This window comes from Lactuca serriola, chromosome 3 (assembly GCF_051521515.1).
Source record: "Lactuca serriola cultivar US96UC23 chromosome 3, Lser_US96UC23_V15, whole genome shotgun sequence".
NCBI lineage: Eukaryota > Viridiplantae > Streptophyta > Magnoliopsida > Asterales > Asteraceae > Lactuca > Lactuca serriola.
In genome coordinates, this window is record NC_136410.1 from 150,223,162 (window position 1) to 150,229,796 (window position 6,635).

Consider the following 6,635-nt stretch of genomic DNA (forward strand, 5'->3'; position numbering starts at 1 on the left):
CGGTTCATTGTTAACCTTTTCTGAACTATAACTCCCCTGCCAGTTTCGGTTTTTGTTGCTGGGGAATCTCTTCTTCATGAACCTCTTGGGGTTAGACACCATCATAGCATAATCCTCAGACGTGAGGTCATACTCCTCCAAGTTGAGGTCTTCATCCTCCATCATAGCTTTACCTTTTGACAGGAGGGCCAGCGAACCAAGGCTTGAAACAACGTTCTTCTCCTGCAGCACAATCTTCTCCTGGGACTTGAGAATACCCACCAGTTTCGCCAAAGAGTATGATTTAAAATGCTCATGGGCTTTGACTGTAGACATCACTGCTCTCCATTCAGACCTCAGACCATTTAAGAACGTAACCTTCTGCTTGATAAGCTTCCTTTCGATGTCATGTTTGATCATCCTGTTGAGAAGATGATTGAAGCGATCGAACGTCTGGGTCACTGTTTCTTCGGCTCCTTGCCTGAATTCTCCAAACTCAGATAAGAGCAAGGTTTGGATAGAATGTTCAAGATCCTCGTCTGTAGAGTACAGTTCACGAAGTCTATCCCAAACTTCCTTTGCCGTCGTGCATGAGCTGACCAACCTGAAGGTGTTGGACTGAAGGGCGAATCTTATCAATCTTAACGCCTTGATATTGCACTAGAATTTATCCTTTTCATCTTGCGCAATATCTTTAACATCCTTCAGCAGATCATTGTACTCCTTTTGAGTTTTAATAATCCTGGACGTTGCAGAATGAGAAAAAGGTCCATTAATGATTGCTTCCCATATGAGGTATCCATTGTCCTCAGATCCTATCACATAGTCTTCGAAGTGATGCGCCCAGACTTCATAGTCATGGGTATATAGGATTGGAATCTTCGTGGTTGAACCGATGCTGTTGGAAATATTGATGGGATTTGATTGCGACTCGTCCATTATGATCGAAAAACCTGTTCAAAGATCAGACTTGTAATAAAGCAGATTAGGGCAAAACAATAAATATCAAGATACGTCAATAATGAGATGACGGCTCAATAAATATCAGTAACTGCGGAAAAACCCTAATTGAAACCTTTTCACAGAAAAGATGTGTATCGATTACACAGCCTCCTGCTCTGATACCAATTGATGAGATTAAAACTTTAATCTTTGAAGATCGATTAGATCTTAAACAGGTAAGTAATATAAAACAGCAAGAACACGAAAATAAGAACAAGTTGTGACAACCCTATATTTCCCAAAAGCGTTGTAAACACTCGAAAGCTAAAAGCAACGAAATTAACCTCGAAAATAAAGTGTTCAAGTATCTAAGTTGGGATACATCAAATATTAGATATCATGCCAAGGTTTCCAAAAACATAAAGAACGCTCAAAACCAGGTTATATTGAAGAAATTATAACCACTCGTATATTTACGACACGACGTTAAAACATTATTTGACGTAAAAAGTAAAATCTCAATAAAATGCATTTTTAGCCTTAAGTATCTAAACAAAAGTCGTAGATCTCGTTGAAAGGTGAGCGTGCATAAAAAGATCACCCAAATTGGACCTCGTATGAAGAAGTTACGAATTTTCAAAGTTTCGTAACAGTAATAGAGGGCTAAAAACTCGGATTTAAGATCGAGTGTTATTTAGCTATCGCCACCTAAACGGAAGTTGAAGATCTCCTCAGTGGTAATAAAACGATAAAAAGACAAACGAAAACCGACGTCGAATAAAGAACCTACGAATTTTTAACGAATTTTAGGAGGCCCGGCCTATTAAAAATATATCATTAAAATTAAAGTCAACACTAGCCAACGGAGTCTAAATGCAAGTTGTAGAGCATAATCTCACCTACGCGTGGATATAAAGAACACGAAAAACGGAGCTTGTACGCGAAAGTTAAGGAATTTAGAAGAGGACAGGCTGGATTACGCCCCGCGTTCTCTGGGAGTACGCCCCGCGTACTAGACCCAGAGTCGAGTCCCATCGGCCCGCCCAAGCTACGCTTAGCTAGCCAGGAGTCGTAAGCCATGACGCCATATTACGCCCTGCGTACTCCAAGATTACGCGCCGCGTACGAGGAAGTTCCAGCATTATAAATAGATGGCATGAGCTTCGAGTTTTGCACACCTTTCACAACTTCTCAGTCATTCTCCCATATCACTAAGTTCCAGAGACCATTTTCTTACCTTGGTTTCCGCACTCAAGCCCCCGACGAAGGATCTACACTGCAGAGATTCCCGAGAATCCGAAGACGCACATTCCGCGGTCGAAGTTCTGCTCAACCCTAGCCTCTCTCTTCAAAGTTAACGAGTGAGTTCATACCCCTACTTTTCAATTCTTTTCACGTTTTAGGGGGGGGGGGGAATACAAGTACATTACAAATCAAAGTATCATTTTATAAACATAATTATAATATCGTTCTTATAGGGTTTTGATACAAAAATAACTTTATGTTTAAAGGGCTATTATATCACCAAGTTGTTAATACTAAATGGGAACATACTTTTGAGAAACTATAATGAGTGTAGTATTCAAGTGATTCATACATTTTACATATACATCTCGACAAATGAAATGCTTTCAAAAGAAGTAAAGTCTTTATTATCGTAAATTTGTTTATACCAAGTAATGTGAGACATTTAAACTTCAACGTACTCGTATGTATGCATTTCAAGTCCTGTATTATATACCATAATCTCTTGGAGAGAGAGCGTGATACTTGTGTATAGATCTATACGGGATTGACAACCCCGCACCTAAACTATTAGCTATAGTTAGACCGGCAGGTCTGGGGTGACAAATGTCATAACATTACAACACCCGAAGAATGTTGTTACAGGCCGTCAGTGTCAATAGTATGGTTATAAAACTCACATAAAAGTATAAAAACAAGTTTGATTTACGAGATTCATATATGCATTTCAGTTTTCCATTTTATTGTTAACACAAATTTTATCACTATTATTCAAGTATGGAAAACACCAATGCACTCCAACATGGGAAACTTTTCAAATCATTTATAGAAAATATTGGATTTTCTGAAAACCTCGTTCATCGATTTACTATCAAAAAGGACATACTTTTCAATGCAAAAACACTTATGAACTCACCAACTTAATTGTTGACACTTTTGTTTTTGAAACCACTTGTATTTCTCAGGGAATCAGTAATACAAGTAACCACCAGCTTTTGGAGAAGGGAACACTAAGGATGTTTTATTATTGAACATTTATCATCTCATTGTAATATTCTTTTGCTAACGCAACAACATACGTTTTCATTATATATGTGATGGTTGTGTTACTTTCTTTACAATATTCAATGGTTGTGATACTACGTGAAGTCATCCACCCCCGAATGTTTCCGCCATTCTGGTTTGAGGGTGTGACACAAGTCAAGAATGAACCAAACGTGTCGAATGATTAAAACAAAACTCTCAGAAGAGCTCGATTAAGAACATCAACTGTAGAGGATTAGTAGGTTTACAAGAACGATAAAGAAAGAAACTGTAATACTATCGTAATGCTTTTCGTCTTCTCTAGATCGTTTTTTTAAAATGTTCACCTAATATGCATGCAAGCATATACTTATATAATAAACCTAACAGGCTCTCGGTTGGACAGGCCCAAAACCGGAGTTCAAAATAAATAGACAAATAGCCGAGCCCAATGACGCAATCTTTGAACGAATCTTCAACCCAACATCCAGCATAAATGTTTTTTTAAGAATATGATTTCCGTGTGAGTATATTTTCAAAATACTAGTTACTTTGAATATCATTCGCAACCAAGTTGTCACTGACTACACTGGTTATACAACTAATTTTTTTTTACAATTTCTCACCTTATTTTAAGGTTGATATGTAACGAAATTTTTGAAGCCACCCATTTGACCTATAAAAGAAACCCTTCGAAACTTCTCTACAAGTTATCGATTGTAATTCACGGGAAACCAAACAAGCTGTAAATTATCTCTCTTGATAATTTTCGAAGATATCTTTGCCTGGGATAAAATTGTTTTTGTGTCAAAAAGAAATTGTTGACATCACAAGTTTTCAAAAGTTTTTTTTCCTTATTTCTCATCTAATTTCTTTTGGAACACAGCACACACGAAATCCTTGAGGTTTGAGTAACACCAACTTAAACTGACGATTTCGAAATTCTGGCAAATGACTTCGCTTTTTAAACCTCAAAGTGAAAGAGCCTGACCTCTATTCCGAAGGCATCTGACGGTTACAATTCTTTTGGGGAATACCAAACAGTCCTATCTCTTGATGACGCATGGTGTATGATAAGCGTGTAAGGCGTGTTGACAATTACGATTATTACTTTTTGATGAGTACATTCCGTTTTTCAAGGTGCCATGTCAGCAAGCATTTAATGCATCCCGCTTCAAATTCAAAATTCTAGGGTTACATATAAAAGGGCAAATCAGAACTCAATAACACTTTACGCGATCAAACTCTCTGAAACACAAAATTCTCTTTGCAATTCATCTTCTTCATAAGTTCTTTACTCAAAATCATCTTCAATGGCGACTACTTCATCACCAACTACAGACGAAATCATCAGTGTTCCGATTCTGAAGATCCAGGGTTCCAACTATCAAGTCGAATCGGATTTGTCAAAATATCCGGAAGAACTTCACATGCTTGTGGTTGCTTTACAGAATTCAGTTCTGTCTAAAGCAATGTTTGACTCATTTGCTGCTCTGATGTCCTGGTTATCAAAGGCAGGTTCTACAGCATCATACAACAAGGAGACTAGGTGTGTGGAATTCACCATGGTTACAGATACGAGAATTAGGGTCTCCAAGCGATTGTTTTGCAAGATTTTGGGAATTCCGAATTCTGGCCCGTATGAGGAACTTACTTCTTCACAACTGGTGTTTATGTTCAATGAGATGGGTCATCAACCTCCATTGACACGTATCAGTGATTTCAAGAAGTCGGGGTTACCAATAATTTGGAACTTTTTGTTTGGCATCTTTCTTAGATGTCTTACTAGAAGAACTGTGGGGCTGGATAAAGGAAGGATGGAGGTTTATGCAATGGTAGTTGGGTTGTACTACGATTTGCAAGTTGATTATTCTGAGCAATTATGGACAGAGTTCATAACAAGTATTTCGAAGACAAGTGCTAAGCAGGGGATTTCTTGTGCACGATATTGGAGTCTGATAGTCCAATATGTATATCAGAAGGAAAAAAATCGAAGTTCCGGATTACGAAGAGAAAGCAGTTTTCCACATGTATGGTAGTCCGAAGGAGGTACATGATGATCCGGCTACCTTTACCACAGTTGCTCGCATTCCGGATGCAATGCTAAAGAAGGTGGATCCCACAAATAATGTGTTGGTGTCATATTTGCAATCTATTGACACAACCGTTGTTACTGGGATGTTACAACAAGAAGAGAAGAAGAAGTCGAAGAAATCAAAGAAGACAGAGGGTGAGTCTTCGGAAAAAGGGGTGAAAGCAGAACCAAAGCATCAAGAACAAATAGCTACATCTCGAACTGTCGAAGAGGTGTCTCCTGTTTTAACTTCAGTGGCTGATACACCTATTATCGAAGCCTCTCCATCAAAAGAAACGATTCCTTCGAAGACGGGGGTTTTTCGAAGAATAAAAATCAAGAGAAAATCTCAGTTGGTGAAGAAAACACAGGTTACTCATCAAGGGGTTACCGTTCGAGAAATTCCAGCTCCGGTGTCTCCATCTTCTAAGAAACGAAAGGCTGAAGATATGGCGAAATTTTTAAAGAAAACCCAAAGTATAGAAGAAGTGGATCAAGTTACTGAGACTCCTGAAGATGAAATTCCTAAAGAAGTAGAGATTCTTCAGTCTACTGAAATTTCGAAGCTTGCTGATATAAAGCTCATTGAACCAACATCTTTACCTCAGGTTACTTCCACAACTGATTCTCCAACATTCCAATCTATTATGGATCAACCTTTCACCACTATATTCTCAACACAATCAACCGATCCACTAAATCCATCATCACCTGTTGCTGAAACCATGGCTGTTGATGAGGAAACTGATAACGAAGGATTTGGAGGAACATTCGAAGCTCTTTCCTTTGATAAAGCTGAAGAAGATTTCCCTGACCTTATGCTGATGACGATGAAGCGGTTCAAGATACTGAATTCAAAATTAAATTACATCTTGCAATCTCAAGGAGATGTAGGAAGTGCTGGAATCACTATCATGGAAGTTGATTCCATAATGAAGGAAATGGAAAGCAGGATGATTTCAAAGGCATCAGGGTTAATACGTGATTCTAAAAGCCGCATTCTTGAGAAAACTGATCAGAATGATAGTTCTACAGAGAATAGAATCAATTCTCTGAGATCTGATTTTCTGAAGGAAGTGAAGGATTTGAAGACTATTACGAAGGAGCGTCATGTGCTCTTCGTACAGGAAGTTAAGAAGGTTCGAGAAGACGTTAATATGCAAATTCGTAAACTTCGTGAAGAAATGACGTAGGAGGTTCAGCATATTCAACAAGGGTATGAATCAGCACATCAGAAGATCGACATTATTTGTGATGCGGTTGTTCAGTGTGTTAAGATGTTCGAACAAGTCAATCCTCAGATGATCTCTCTTTCAGCCAAAGAAGAACAACATTTTGGAGAGTTGGTGAAACTGCTGAAAGAACTCCAAGA